This window comes from Kogia breviceps, chromosome 3, assembly GCF_026419965.1.
Source record: "Kogia breviceps isolate mKogBre1 chromosome 3, mKogBre1 haplotype 1, whole genome shotgun sequence".
Classification (NCBI taxonomy): Eukaryota; Metazoa; Chordata; class Mammalia; order Artiodactyla; family Physeteridae; genus Kogia; species Kogia breviceps.
Genome location: NC_081312.1, coordinates 107,957,030 through 107,972,879, shown reverse-complemented (window position 1 = coordinate 107,972,879; position 15,850 = coordinate 107,957,030). Strand labels below are relative to the sequence as shown.

The 15,850-nt window shown below is 57.9% G+C and overlaps 6 non-coding genes across 6 annotated transcripts; all 6 read right to left on the bottom strand.

Moving 5' to 3' along the window:
• Positions 1–1,253: 1,253 nt before the first annotated feature.
• On the bottom strand, positions 1,254–1,346 carry LOC131754051 (small nucleolar RNA SNORD116). Its single transcript, XR_009335101.1, has one exon. It is a non-coding gene; the product is annotated as a small nucleolar RNA SNORD116 (small nucleolar RNA).
• Positions 1,347–4,029: 2,683 nt separating this feature from the next.
• On the bottom strand, positions 4,030–4,122 carry LOC131753994 (small nucleolar RNA SNORD116). The gene has a single exon (XR_009335046.1). It is a non-coding gene; the product is annotated as a small nucleolar RNA SNORD116 (small nucleolar RNA).
• Positions 4,123–6,709: 2,587 nt separating this feature from the next.
• On the bottom strand, positions 6,710–6,802 carry LOC131754075 (small nucleolar RNA SNORD116). The gene has a single exon (XR_009335123.1). It is a non-coding gene; the product is annotated as a small nucleolar RNA SNORD116 (small nucleolar RNA).
• A 2,684-nt stretch (positions 6,803–9,486) lies between these two features.
• On the bottom strand, positions 9,487–9,579 carry LOC131753993 (small nucleolar RNA SNORD116). The gene has a single exon (XR_009335045.1). It is a non-coding gene; the product is annotated as a small nucleolar RNA SNORD116 (small nucleolar RNA).
• Positions 9,580–12,166: 2,587 nt separating this feature from the next.
• On the bottom strand, positions 12,167–12,259 carry LOC131754050 (small nucleolar RNA SNORD116). The gene has a single exon (XR_009335100.1). It is a non-coding gene; the product is annotated as a small nucleolar RNA SNORD116 (small nucleolar RNA).
• A 2,678-nt stretch (positions 12,260–14,937) lies between these two features.
• Positions 14,938–15,030, bottom strand: LOC131753992 (small nucleolar RNA SNORD116). Its single transcript, XR_009335044.1, has one exon. It is a non-coding gene; the product is annotated as a small nucleolar RNA SNORD116 (small nucleolar RNA).
• Positions 15,031–15,850: the final 820 nt, after the last annotated feature.

Genomic DNA, 15,850 nt, shown 5'->3' with positions numbered 1-15,850 from the left:
CCTGCCACAGCGACACTACTAAGAACCTAACAGAGGTCAAAGGCACTGTCCCCGAGGACCACAGACAGATTTCAAACGGAAGACCTGTGCCACGCGAGGGGACCTGGAAGCTTCAAAGGGAACAGTGGCTGTCCACGGCAGCGCACCTGGCATCGCAACAGTGACACCCACCTCTGCCCCGCCAACGGACTGCTCCAGATAAACCTCTGGCTGTTCGAAAAGCCTGCCTGCCACACGGGCCGGCAGCGTCATGCCCACCTGGAGAAACACCTTCGCTTTGCACATTCCCAAATCTGGGAACAGAGTGGCCAAAGGGCACGTTCGCATAACTCACCTACCCGCAAGGAGACCGGCACAGACGCCTCAGCATGTCTATCTTCTCTACGTCCCGCAAGACACCCTTGGGGCGTCATTCCTCCCGCAATGGAATCACAAGTCTAGGCAGGTTACCTACCTCACCGCATCCACATGAACTGCCAAAGCCATCCCCTCCATAGGCAGCTGATGCCAGCCCAGCATGAACATGACACATCCTTGGGAAGACGAGGCCAGTGCCTGCAACCCAATGATGCCAGCCCATGCCACAACATCACGCAGGACCTGTCCTCATCACGGCTTACCTTTCTGTCCAGTCCGTCAGCCGCCACGCAGGCCTAAATACAGCACTCTGGCCTCACCCCACTCCACCGTGACCCACTGGCAGCCAACGCAGTGCCGGGAGTTGCAGTACAGGAGCTCACAAGGGCAACGGCAAAGCCTACTCCCTCAGCACCCTTCTGCAGATGCTCAACCCGAGCCCACCGCCACGCACTGCTCGAGACCCACTGGGCACTCGAGAACCTCACCGCGCCACACGCAAAATCGGGGAAGGCCACAGGCCTGGCGTGAGGCTCCAGGCTGCAACAAAGGAAGCTTGCTCATTTTGGCTTCCGGACTCAAACCCAGAAGCGGCATGAATAAAGTGTGATCCTGGCCAAAACACACCTATCCAAGCTGCAAGCTCACTGGGCCTAAAAGAGCACACACTCCGACTCTGAAGACCAGAAGGGGAGCTAGGTGCCTCGCAAGCCCTCACCGGCCTCTCAGCAGGGACCTGGGATTCATGGACGACCCAGCTCTCGTACAGACATGGTTGAACCTTAGACAGGAGCCCCTCCAATGCTGGAGCCCCGGGTGGTGTTTGCATGCATGTCGGCAGGGGACGCTGGCCCTCACTCCTCACAGTCCCCTATCCCCGAGAGAGGAAACGTCCTGGACCTCAGTTTCGAGGAGGAGACGGTACAGCGTTCTCACTCATTTTGTTCAGATTTTCCAAGGAATGCATACAAGGGTGTCATCGTCGATCGAAGCACATGCTGGGACGCTGTAGCACACAGCCGGGCAGGCCGTGGGGCTGTTCAGAGGAGCCTAGACCTCAGAGTACGCCAAAAGAGTGGGAAATACACAGCCCTCAGGCCTCTCAGCAAGAGCGACAGTCAATCCACTCTTGCAGCCACTGGGCCCGTCAGAGGGAAACCTAATACCCAATGGCACGTCTCGGGGTGGTTGAATGCCTACCGACCTGTGTTATCCACGTCCACGCTCGGCAACGTGGCCCACCTCACTCTTTCCAGTTCTCCTCTTCACCTCCAGTCGTCGGACCACGCAAACGTCCTCTTCCCTTTGCCATCGGCCAGCCTTGCCAATCAACCGCACCTGAGAAGTGGACAGAAATCACTCAGGATTCAGAATTGGACCGGCGTCCTTAGAACATGATTCCTGAGAACATTTACCTGGGCCAGAGCTCCGAACCTGCTTCACAAGGACCTCTAGCCCTTACGAAGAACTGAATGTTTGTCTGACAGCACGACTGCAGTAAGTTAGGCACGTACGTCGGCCGTTGTGTGTGAGGGTGTGTGTGTGTGTGTGTTCCTGCGTGCGCGAGGCCGTGACAATCACTGCGCAGGGTGACGCACTCGTGGGTTTCTCTGTGGGCCTCTGAATCCGCGTCTTGGTCTTTGGGTATGCTTGAGGCCCTCGGCAGTGACCTTGAACAGTAAAAGCCACAGTTTATACACAGCACCGAGGCTTTGGACCACCCCACCGAATGCAGAAAGACGCCTGTCAGCTTCAAGAGGCCACGTGTGAACGTGGACCCCCAGACGCTGTTGAAATAGGCAACGGTCTCCCGCTCTCCCACAGCCATGCCTTCTGACCAAAGCACAGAGATTGGTCCAGACATGAGTCCCGGCCGTGGGTGTCCCACGTACGTGGACCTGGAGACCCTGCCACCTAGTAGCACATCTGATGTCCACCTGGGGCCACTCCCAGCACTTTTGGAAGCAAGGAAACCTCCCATGGTTGGCGTTGACACTGACCTTCAGCTGGCTACAGGCAAGACGCAGCCCCGCACCTCTCAAGGGGCTAGCGGACTTCAGCCCAAGTGCCAAGTGCCACTTCTCGCCAACTAGGACAAATCACGTTCTGTGGACCCTTGGGAATGCCCACCACGGGAAGTGGTGGGCCTTAGCAACCATGACCCAGGTGGGAACCCCACGACGGAAACTAGGCCATTTTCCCGGCCACGTCTCGCCAGCTCCCAGCCGGCAGGTTTTGCAGCCCTCAACCCGGAGGAGACGCTCAAATGCTTGACAGCCTCGTCCTACGTGCCCACCTCCTGCCCGCACGGCGACTCGACCTTGCTCAAAGCCACAGGCATCGTGCGGACATGGCGACACTGTACACCAAGGAAGACAGACCGCATACATGTCTGCTTTGAGGACGCTGACCACACCCCATGCATTCTGGCACTTCTTCACTGCCACAGCGACACTCCCGAGGACCTCACAGACTTCAAGGCCACCGTCCCCGAGGATCACACACAGACATTCAATGGAAGACCTCTGTCACGCGAAGGGACTTGCAAATCTGAAAGGGCACAGTGGCTGTCCGCGGCAGTGCACCGGCCATCGCAACGGTGCCCCCATCTCCCGCCCACATAAACCTCTGCCTGCTTGAAAGGCCCACGTGCCACACGGGCCGGCCACGTCATGCCCTCTGGGAGAAACACTTTCACGCTGCACATTCCCAAACGGGGGAACAAAGCGGCCAAAGCGCATGTTCGCATAACTCACCTTCCTCCTCGGAGGCCGGCACAAATACCTCAGCATGTCCATCTACTCTAGGTCCCGCAAGACACCCTTTGGGAGTCATTCCTCCGGCAAAGGGATCGCAACTGAACACAAGTTACCTACCTCACCGCATCCTCATGAACTGTCAAAGCCTCCCCTTCTTAGGCAGCTGATGCCAGCCCATCACAAACAGGACACATCCTTGGGAAGCCGAGGCCAGCACCTGCCACCCAATGATGACAGCCCATTTCATGACATCACAGAGGACCTGTCCTCATCCTCCCGTACATTCCTGTCCCGGCCATCAGCCACCACGCAGGCTTAAGTGCAGCGCGGTCCTCACCCCACTCCACGATGACCCACTTGTCCCCAGCACTGTGCCGGCAGTTAAAGTAGGGGAGCAGACAAGGGCAACACCCAGGCCTGATCCATCAGCTGCATTAGGCCGACGCCCAACCCGAGCCACACCCGTCCACAGCTCCAGCCTCACTTGGCACTCAAGAAACTCACCGTGCCAAACGCAAGAACACGGAGGGCCACAGGCCTGGCCTCAGCCTCCGGGTTCCAACCAGAGAAGCTTGCTCATTTTGGCCTCCAGAATTAAACCCCGAAGCGGCATGCACCAAGCGTGATCCTGGCCAAAACACACTTTGCCAAGCTGCAAGCTCACTTGGCCTACACCAGCACACACCCCGACTCTCAAGACCAGCAGGAGAGCACGCCCCCTCGCATGGCCTCAACGGCCTTGCAGCAGACACCTGATATTCATAGGCGACCCAGCTTATGGGTAGACACAGTCGACCCTCAGACAGGGGCCCCTCCAATATTAGGAGCCCTGGGTGGTGTTTGCATGCATGTCAGCAGGGGACGCTGGCCCGCCCTCCTCACGGTCCCCTACCCCCGAGAGAGGAAACGTGCTGGACCTCAGTTTCGATGAGGAGACGGTAGAGGGTTCTCACTCATTTTGTTCAGATTTTCCAAGGAATGCATACAAGGGTGTCATCATCGATCCAAGCACGTGCTGGGAGGCTGCAGCACACAAGCGGGCATGCCATGGGGGTCTGCAGAGGGTCCACGACCCCCTGGTACTCCAAAACCCTGGGGAATCCACAGTCCTCAGGCCAGAGGACTCAAGAGCAACACTCAATCCACTCTGGCAGCCACTGGGCCCGTCTGAGGAAAACCTAATATCCAATGGCACATCTTAGGCTGGGTGAATGCCTACCTTCCAGAGTTAGCCACGGCCACACTTAGCAACATGCGCCCGCCCCGTTCTTCCAATTCTCCTTAGCACGTCCAGTCATCAGACAACGCGAAGGTCTTCTGGTCTTTGCCGACGGCCAGCCTTGCCCAGCAGCTGCGCCTGAGCAGTGCCCATAAATCACACAGGCTTCAGAATTGGACCGCGTTCCTAAGAGAACATGATTCACACGCCCTTTTACCTGGGCTTGAGCCCAGACCCTGCTTCCCAAGGACCTCTACCCTTACCGCGAACTCAATGTTTGTCTAACTGCACAACTGCAGGAAGTTCGGCACGTACGTTGGCCGGTGTCAGAGAGGGAGTATGCGTGTGTTCACGCGCGTGAGCGTGTGTCACTGTGACTGCGCACGAGGACGCGCGCTTCTGGGCTTCTTTGTGTGCCTCTGAATCCGCATCCTGGTCTCTGTGTGTCGCTGTGGCCCTCTGCTGAGACCTCGAACAATGAAACCCACAGTTGATACACAGCGCCGTGGCTTTGGACCCCCCCAATTGAATGGAGAAAGACCCCTGCAAGTTTCAAGAGGCTGAAGGTGAACTTTGACCCCCAGGGGCTGTTGACATAGGCCACAGGAGATCCTGCCAGCTTGTAGCACATCTGATGTGCACTTGGGGCCACCCCCAGCGCCTCTGGAAGCAAGGAAACACCCTGTGGGCGGGCCAATACTTTTGTGCAGCTGCCTACAGACAAGATGCGGCCCGGCACCTCTCAGGGGCTAACCAAATTCAGCCCAAGTGACAATTCTCGCCAAATAGGCCAAATCACTTTCCGAGGACCCATGGGAGTGTCCACCACAGGAAGCGGGCGGCTTCAGCAACCATGACCCAGGTCCCAGCCCCACGGCGGAAACTAGGCCACCTTCCCGGCCAAGTGTCGCCAGCGCCCGGCCGGAAGGGTTCGCGGCCCTGAATCCGGAGTAAGCGCTCAAATGCTGGACAGCTTCGTCCTATGTGCCCTCCTCCTGCTCACAGGGCAACTTGACCCTACCGGAAGCACACACGGGGACACTGTACACCAGGGAAGACAGACCGCAAGCATGTCTGCTTTCATGACAGCGACCTTACCCCGTGCATCCTGGCACTTCTGCCCTGCCACAGCGACACTACTAAGAACCTAACAGAGGTCAAAGGCACTGTCCCCGAGGACCACAGACAGATTTCAAACGGAAGACCTGTGCCACGCGAGGGGACCTGGAAGCTTCAAAGGGAACAGTGGCTGTCCACGGCAGCGCACCTGGCATCGCAACAGTGACACCCACCTCTGCCCCGCCAACGGACTGCTCCAGATAAACCTCTGGCTGTTCGAAAAGCCTGCCTGCCACACGGGCCGGCAGCGTCATGCCCACCTGGAGAAACACCTTCGCTTTGCACATTCCCAAATCTGGGAACAGAGTGGCCAAAGGGCACGTTCGCATAACTCACCTACCCGCAAGGAGACCGGCACAGACGCCTCAGCATGTCTATCTTCTCTACGTCCCGCAAGACACCCTTGGGGCGTCATTCCTCCCGCAATGGAATCACAAGTCTAGGCAGGTTACCTACCTCACCGCATCCACATGAACTGCCAAAGCCATCCCCTCCATAGGCAGCTGATGCCAGCCCAGCATGAACATGACACATCCTTGGGAAGACGAGGCCAGTGCCTGCAACCCAATGATGCCAGCCCATGCCACAACATCACGCAGGACCTGTCCTCATCACGGCTTACCTTTCTGTCCAGTCCGTCAGCCGCCACGCAGGCCTAAATACAGCACTCTGGCCTCACCCCACTCCACCGTGACCCACTGGCAGCCAACGCAGTGCCGGGAGTTGCAGTACAGGAGCTCACAAGGGCAACGGCAAAGCCTACTCCCTCAGCACCCTTCTGCAGATGCTCAACCCGAGCCCACCGCCACGCACTGCTCGAGACCCACTGGGCACTCGAGAACCTCACCGCGCCACACGCAAAATCGGGGAAGGCCACAGGCCTGGCGTGAGGCTCCAGGCTGCAACAAAGGAAGCTTGCTCATTTTGGCTTCCGGACTCAAACCCAGAAGCGGCATGAATAAAGTGTGATCCTGGCCAAAACACACCTATCCAAGCTGCAAGCTCACTGGGCCTAAAAGAGCACACACTCCGACTCTGAAGACCAGAAGGGGAGCTAGGTGCCTCGCAAGCCCTCACCGGCCTCTCAGCAGGGACCTGGGATTCATGGACGACCCAGCTCTCGTACAGACATGGTTGAACCTTAGACAGGAGCCCCTCCAATGCTGGAGCCCCGGGTGGTGTTTGCATGCATGTCGGCAGGGGACGCTGGCCCTCACTCCTCACAGTCCCCTATCCCCGAGAGAGGAAACGTCCTGGACCTCAGTTTCGAGGAGGAGATGGTACAGCGTTCTCACTCATTTTGTTCAGATTTTCCAAGGAATGCATACAAGGGTGTCATCGTCGATCGAACCACATGCTGGGACGCTGTAGCACACAGCCGGGCAGGCCGTGGGGCTGTTCAGAGGAGCCTAGACCTCAGAGTACGCCAAAAGAGTGGGAAATACACAGCCCTCAGGCCTCTCAGCAAGAGCGACAGTCAATCCACTCTTGCAGCCACTGGGCCCGTCAGAGGGAAACCTAATACCCAATGGCACGTCTCGGGGTGGTTGAATGCCTACCGACCTGTGTTATCCACGTCCACGCTTGGCAACGTGGCCCACCTCTCTCGTTCCAGTTCTCCTCTTCACCTCCAGTCGTCGGACCACGCAAACGTCCTCTTCCCTTTGCCATCGGCCAGCCTTGCCAATCAACCGCACCTGAGAAGTGGACAGAAATCACTCAGGATTCAGAATTGGACCGGCGTCCTTAGAACATGATTCCTGAGAACATTTACCTGGGCCAGAGCTCCGAACCTGCTTCACAAGGACCTCTAGCCCTTACGAAGAACTGAATGTTTGTCTGACAGCACGACTGCAGTAAGTTAGGCACGTACGTCGGCCGTTGTGTGTGAGGGTGTGTGTGTGTGTGTGTTCCTGCGTGCGCGAGGGCGTGACAATCACTGCGCAGGGTGACGCACTCGTGGGTTTCTCTGTGGGCCTCTGAATCCGCGTCTTGGTCTTTGGGTATGCTTGAGGCCCTCGGCAGTGACCTTGAACAGTAAAAGCCACAGTTTATACACAGCACCGAGGCTTTGGACCACCCCACCGAATGCAGAAAGACGCCTGTCAGCTTCAAGAGGCCACGTGTGAACGTGGACCCCCAGTCGCTGTTGAAATAGGCAACGGTCTCCCGCTCTCCCACAGCCATGCCTTCTGACCAAAGCACAGAGATTGGTCCAGACATGAGTCCCGGCCGTAGGTGTCCCACGTACGTGGACCTGGAGACCCTGCCACGTAGTAGCACATCTGATGTCCACCTGGGGCCACTCCGAAGCACTTTTGGAAGCAAGGAAACCTCCCATGGTTGGCGTTGACACTGACCTTCAGCTGGCTACAGGCAAGACGCAGCCCCGCACCTCTCAAGGGGCTAGCGGACTTCAGCCCAAGTGCCAAGTGCCACTTCTCGCCAACTAGGACAAATCACGTTCTGTGGACCCTTGGGAATGCCCACCACGGGAAGTGGTGGGCCTTAGCAACCATGACCCAGGTGGGAACCCCACGACGGAAACTCGGGCATTTTCCCGGCCACGTCTCGCCAGCTCCCAGCCGGCAGGTTTTGCAGCCCTCAACCCGGAGGAGACGCTCAAATGCTTGACAGCCTCGTCCTACGTGCCCACCTCCTGCCCGGACGGCGACTCGACCTTGCTCAAAGCCACAGGCATCGTGCGGACATGGCGACACTGTACACCAAGGAAGACAGACCACATACATGTCTGCTTTGAGGACGCTGACCACACCCCATGCATTCTGGCACTTCTTCACTGCCACAGCGACACTCCCGAGGACCTCACAGACTTCAAGGCCACTGTCCCCGAGGATCACACACAGACATTCAATGGAAGACCTCTGTCACGCGAGGGGACTTGCAAGTCTGAAAGGGCACAGTGGCTGTCCGCGGCAGTGCACCGGCCATCGCAACGGTGCCCCCATCTCCGGCCCGCATAAACCTCTGCCTGCTTGAAAGGCCCACATGCCACACGGGCCGGCCACGTCATGCCCTCTGGGAGAAACACTTTCACGCTGCACATTCCCAAACGGGGGAACAAAGCGGCCAAAGCGCATGTTCGCATAACTCACCTTCCTCCTCGGAGGCCGGCACAAATACCTCAGCATGTCCATCTACTCTAGGTCCCGCAAGACACCCTTTGGGAGTCATTCCTCTGGCAAAGGGATCGCAACTGAACACAAGTTACCTACCTCACCGCATCCTCATGAACTGTCAAAGCCTCCCCTTCTTAGGCAGCTGATGCCAGCCCATCACAAACAGGACACATCCTTGGGAAGCCGAGGCCAGCACCTGCCACCCAATGATGACAGCCCATTTCATGACATCACAGAGGACCTGTCCTCATCCTCCCGTACATTCCTGTCCCGGCCATCAGCCACCACGCAGGCTTAAGTGCAGCGCGGTCCTCACCCCACTCCACGATGACCCACTTGTCCCCAGCACTGTGCCGGCAGTTAAAGTAGGGGAGCAGACAAGGGCAACACCCAGGCCTGATCCATCAGCCGCATTAGGCCGACGCCCAACCCGAGCCACACCCGTCCACAGCTCCAGCCTCACTTGGCACTCAAGAAACTCACCGTGCCAAACGCAAGAACACGGAGGGCCACAGGCCTGGCCTCAGCCTCCGGGTTCCAACCAGAGAAGCTTGCTCATTTTGGCCTCCAGAATTAAACCCCGAAGCGGCATGCACCAAGCGTGATCCTGGCCAAAACACACTTTGCCAAGCTGCAAGCTCACTTGGCCTACACCAGCACACACCCCGACTCTCAAGACCAGCAGGAGAGCACGCCCCCTCGCATGGCCTCAACGGCCTTGCAGCAGACACCTGATATTCATAGGCGACCCAGCTTATGGGTAGACACAGTCGACCCTCAGACAGGGGCCCCTCCAATATTAGGAGCCCTGGGTGGTGTTTGCATGCATGTCAGCAGGGGACGCTGGCCCGCCCTCCTCACGGTCCCCTACCCCCGAGAGAGGAAACGTGCTGGACCTCAGTTTCGATGAGGAGACGGTAGAGGGTTCTCACTCATTTTGTTCAGATTTTCCAAGGAATGCATACAAGGGTGTCATCATCGATCCAAGCACGTGCTGGGAGGCTGCAGCACACAAGCGGGCATGCCATGGGGGTCTGCAGAGGGTCCACGACCCCCTGGTACTCCAAAACCCTGGGGAATCCACAGTCCTCAGGCCAGAGGACTCAAGAGCAACACTCAATCCACTCTGGCAGCCACTGGGCCCGTCTGAGGAAAACCTAATATCCAATGGCACATCTTAGGCTGGGTGAATGCCTAACTTCCAGAGTTAGCCACGGCCACACTTAGCAACATGCGCCCGCCCCGTTCTTCCAATTCTCCTTAGCACGTCCAGTCATCAGACAACGCGAAGGTCTTCTGGTCTTTGCCGACGGCCAGCCTTGCCCAGCAGCTGCGCCTGAGCAGTGCCCATAAATCACACAGGCTTCAGAATTGGACCGCGTTCCTAAGAGAACATGATTCACACGCCCTTTTACCTGGGCTTGAGCCCAGACCCTGCTTCCCAAGGACCTCTACCCTTACCGAGAACTCAATGTTTGTCTAACTGCACAACTGCAGGAAGTTCGGCACGTACGTTGGCCGGTGTCAGAGAGGGAGTATGCGTGTGTTCACGCGTGTGAGCGTGTGTCACTGTGACTGCGCACGAGGACGCGCGCTTCTGGGCTTCTTTGTGTGCCTCTGAATCCGCATCCTGGTTTCTGTGTGTCGCTGTGGCCCTCTGCTGAGACCTCGAACAATGAAACCCACAGTTGATACACAGCGCCGTGGCTTTGGACCCCCCCAATTGAATGGAGAAAGACCCCTGCAAGTTTCAAGAGGCTGAAGGTGAACTTTGACCCCCAGGGGCTGTTGACATAGGCCACAGGAGATCCTGCCAGCTTGTAGCACATCTGATGTGCACTTGGGGCCACCCCCAGCGCCTCTGGAAGCAAGGAAACACCCTGTGGGCGGGCCAATACTTTTGTGCAGCTGCCTACAGACAAGATGCGGCCCGGCACCTCTCAGGGGCTAACCAAATTCAGCCCAAGTGACAATTCTCGCCAAATAGGCCAAATCACTTTCCGAGGACCCATGGGAGTGTCCACCACAGGAAGCGGGCGGCTTCAGCAACCATGACCCAGGTCCCAGCCCCACGGCGGAAACTAGGCCACCTTCCCGGCCAAGTGTCGCCAGCGCCCGGCCGGAAGGGTTCGCGGCCCTGAATCCGGAGTAAGCGCTCAAATGCTGGACAGCTTCGTCCTATGTGCCCTCCTCCTGCTCACAGGGCAACTTGACCCTACCGGAAGCACACACGGGGACACTGTACACCAGGGAAGACAGACCGCAAGCATGTCTGCTTTCATGACACCGACCTTACCCCGTGCATCCTGGCACTTCTGCCCTGCCACAGCGACACTACTAAGAACCTAACAGAGGTCAAAGGCACTGTCCCCGAGGACCACAGACAGATTTCAAACGGAAGACCTGTGCCACGCGAGGGGACCTGGAAGCTTCAAAGGGAACAGTGGCTGTCCACGGCAGCGCACCTGGCATCGCAACAGTGACACCCACCTCTCCCCCGCCAACGGACTGCTCCAGATAAACCTCTGGCTGTTCGAAAAGCCTGCCTGCCACACGGGCCGGCCGCGTCATGCCCGCGTGGAGAAACACCTTCGCTTTGCACATTCCCAAATCAGGGAACAGAGTGGCCAAAGGGCACGTTCGCATAACTCACCTACCCGCAAGGAGACCGGCACAGACGCCTCAGCATGTCTATCTTCTCTACGTCCCGCAAGACACCCTTGGGGCGTCATTCCTCCCGCAATGGAATCACAAGTCTAGGCAGGTTACCTACCTCACCGCATCCACATGAACTGCCAAAGCCATCCCCTCCATAGGCAGCTGATGCCAGCCCAGCATGAACATGACACATCCTTGGGAAGACGAGGCCAGTGCCTGCAACCCAATGATGCCAGCCCATGCCACAACATCACGCAGGACCTGTCCTCATCACGGCTTACCTTTCTGTCCAGTCCGTCAGCCACCACGCAGGCCTAAATACAGCACTCCGGCCTCACCCCACTCCACCGTGACCCACTGGCAGCCAACGCAGTGCCGGGAGTTGCAGTACAGGAGCTCACAAGGGCAACGGCAAAGCCTACTCCCTCAGCACCCTTCTGCAGATGCTCAACCCGAGCCCACCGCCACGCACTGCTCGAGACCCACTGGGCACTCGAGAACCTCACCGCGCCACACGCAAAATCGGGGAAGGCCACAGGCCTGGCGTGAGGCTCCAGGCTGCAACAAAGGAAGCTTGCTCATTTTGGCTTCCAGACTCAAACCCAGAAGCGGCATGAATAAAGTGTGATCCTGGCCAAAACACACCTATCCAAGCTGCAAGCTCACTGGGCCTAAAAGAGCACACACTCCGACTCTGAAGACCAGAAGGGGAACTAGGTGCCTCGCAAGCCCTCACCGGCCTCTCAGCAGGGACCTGGGATTCATGGACGACCCAGCTCTCGTACAGACATGGTTGAACCTTAGACAGGAGCCCCTCCAATGCTGGAGCCCTGGGTGGTGTTTGCATGCATGTCGGCAGGGGACGCTGGCCCTCACTCCTCACAGTCCCCTATCCCCGAGAGAGGAAACGTCCTGGACCTCAGTTTCGAGGAGGAGACGGTACAGCGTTCTCACTCATTTTGTTCAGATTTTCCAAGGAATGCATACAAGGGTGTCATCGTCGATCGAAGCACATGCTGGGACGCTGTAGCACACAGCCGGGCAGGCCGTGGGGCTGTTCAGAGGAGCCTAGACCTCAGAGTACGCCAAAAGAGTGGGAAATACACAGCCCTCAGGCCTCTCAGCAAGAGCGACAGTCAATCCACTCTTGCAGCCACTGGGCCCGTCAGAGGGAAACCTAATACCCAATGGCACGTCTCGGGGTGGTTGAATGCCTACCAACCTGTGTTATCCACGTCCACGCTCGGCAACGTGGCCCACCTCACTCGTTCCAGTTCTCCTCTTCACCTCCAGTCGTCGGACCACGCAAACGTCCTCTTCCCTTTGCCATCGGCCAGCCTTGCCAATCAACCGCACCTGAGAAGTGGACAGAAATCACTCAGGATTCAGAATTGGACCGGCGTCCTTAGAACATGATTCCTGAGAACATTTACCTGGGCCAGAGCTCCGAACCTGCTTCACAAGGACCTCTAGCCCTTACGAAGAACTGAATGTTTGTCTGACAGCACGACTGCAGTAAGTTAGGCACGTACGTCGGCCGTTGTGTGTGAGGGTGTGTGTGTGTGTGTGTGTTCCTGCGTGCGCGAGGCCGTGACAATCACTGCGCAGGGTGACGCACTCGTGGGTTTCTCTGTGGGCCTCTGAATCCGCGTCTTGGTCTTTGGGTATGCTTGAGGCCCTCGGCAGTGACCTTGAACAGTAAAAGCCACAGTTTATACACAGCACCGAGGCTTTGGACCACCCCACCGAATGCAGAAAGACGCCTGTCAGCTTCAAGAGGCCACGTGTGAACGTGGACCCCCAGACGCTGTTGAAATAGGCAACGGTCTCCCGCTCTCCCACAGCCATGCCTTCTGACCAAAGCACAGAGATTGGTCCAGACATGAGTCCCGGCCGTGGGTGTCCCACGTACGTGGACCTGGAGACCCTGCCACCTAGTAGCACATCTGATGTCCACCTGGGGCCACTCCCAGCACTTTTGGAAGCAAGGAAACCTCCCATGGTTGGCGTTGACACTGACCTTCAGCTGGCTACAGGCAAGACGCAGCCCCGCACCTCTCAAGGGGCTAGCGGACTTCAGCCCAAGTGCCACTTCTCGCCAACTAGGACAAATCACGTTCTGTGGACCCTTGGGAATGCCCACCACGGGAAGTGGTGGGCCTTAGCAACCATGACCCAGGTGGGAACCCCACGACGGAAACTAGGCCATTTTCCCGGCCACGTCTCGCCAGCTCCCAGCCGGCAGGTTTTGCAGCCCTCAACCCGGAGGAGACGCTCAAATGCTTGACAGCCTCGTCCTACGTGCCCACCTCCTGCCCGCACGGCGACTCGACCTTGCTCAAAGCCACAGGCATCGTGCGGACATGGCGACACTGTACACCAAGGAAGACAGACCGCATACATGTCTGCTTTGAGGACGCTGACCACACCCCATGCATTCTGGCACTTCTTCACTGCCACAGCGACACTCCCGAGGACCTCACAGACTTCAAGGCCACCGTCCCCGAGGATCACACACAGACATTCAATGGAAGACCTCTGTCACGCAAGGGGACTTGCAAGTCTGAAAGGGCACAGTGGCTGTCCGCGGCAGTGCACCGGCCATCGCAACGGTGCCCCCATCTCCGGCCCGCATAAACCTCTGCCTGCTTGAAAGGCCCACGTGCCACACGGGCCGGGCACGTCATGCCCTCTGGGAGAAACACTTTCGCGCTGCACATTCCCAAACGGGTGAACAAAGCGGCCAAAGCGCATGTTCGCATAACTCACCTTCCTCCTCGGAGGCCGGCACAAATACCTCAGCATGTCCATCTACTCTAGGTCCCGCAAGACACCCTTTGGGAGTCATTCCTCCGGCAAAGGGATCGCAACTGAACACAAGTTACCTACCTCACCGCATCCTCATGAACTGTCAAAGCCTCCCCTTCTTAGGCAGCTGATGCCAGCCCATCACAAACAGGACACATCCTTGGGAAGCCGAGGCCAGCACCTGCCACCCAATGATGACAGCCCATTTCATGACATCACAGAGGACCTGTCCTCATCCTCCCGTACATTCCTGTCCCGGCCATCAGCCACCACGCAGGCTTAAGTGCAGCGCGGTCCTCACCCCACTCCACGATGACCCACTTGTCCCCAGCACTGTGCCGGCAGTTAAAGTAGGGGAGCAGACAAGGGCAACACCCAGGCCTGATCCATCAGCCGCATTAGGCCGACGCCCAACCCGAGCCACACCCGTCCACAGCTCCAGCCTCACTTGGCACTCAAGAAACTCACCGTGCCAAACGCAAGAACACGGAGGGCCACAGGCCTGGCCTCAGCCTCCGGGTTCCAACCAGAGAAGCTTGCTCATTTTGGCCTCCAGAATTAAACCCCGAAGCGGCATGCACCAAGCGTGATCCTGGCCAAAACACACTTTGCCAAGCTGCAAGCTCACTTGGCCTACACCAGCACACACCCCGACTCTCAAGACCAGCAGGAGAGCATGCCCCCTCGCATGGCCTCAACGGCCTTGCAGCAGACACCTGATATTCATAGGCGACCCAGCTTATGGGTAGACACAGTCGACCCTCAGACAGGGGCCCCTCCAATATTAGGAGCCCTGGGTGGTGTTTGCATGCATGTCAGCAGGGGACGCTGGCCCGCCCTCCTCACGGTCCCCTACCCCCGAGAGAGGAAACGTGCTGGACCTCAGTTTCGATGAGGAGACGGTAGAGGGTTCTCACTCATTTTGTTCAGATTTTCCAAGGAATGCATACAAGGGTGTCATCATCGATCCAAGCACGTGCTGGGAGGCTGCAGCACACAAGCGGGCATGCCATGGGGGTCTGCAGAGGGTCCACGACCCCCTGGTACTCCAAAACCCTGGGGAATCCACAGTCCTCAGGCCAGAGGACTCAAGAGCAACACTCAATCCACTCTGGCAGCCACTGGGCCCGTCTGAGGAAAACCTAATATCCAATGGCACATCTTAGGCTGGGTGAATGCCTACCTTCCAGAGTTAGCCACGGCCACACTTAGCAACATGCGCCCGCCCCGTTCTTCCAATTCTCCTTAGCACGTCCAGTCATCAGACAACGCGAAGGTCTGGTCTTTGCCGACGGCCAGCCTTGCCCAGCAGCTGCGCCTGAGCAGTGCCCATAAATCACACAGGCTTCAGAATTGGACCGCGTTCCTAAGAGAACATGATTCACACGCCCTTTTACCTGGGCTTGAGCCCAGACCCTGCTTCCCAAGGACCTCTACCCTTACCGAGAACTCAATGTTTGTCTAACTGCACAACTGCAGGAAGTTCGGCACGTACGTTGGCCGGTGTCAGAGAGGGAGTATGCGTGTGTTCACGCGCGTGAGCGTGTGTCACTGTGACTGCGTACGAGGACGCGCGCTTCTGGGCTTCTTTGTGTGTCTCTGAATCCGCATCCTGGTCTCTGTGTGTCGCTGTGGCCCTCTGCTGAGACCTCGAACAATGAAACCCACAGTTGATACACAGCGCCGTGGCTTTGGACCCCCCCAATTTAATGGAGAAAGACCCCTGCAAGTTTCAAGAGGCTGAAGGTGAACTTTGACCCCCAGGGGCTGTTGACATAGGCCACAGGAGA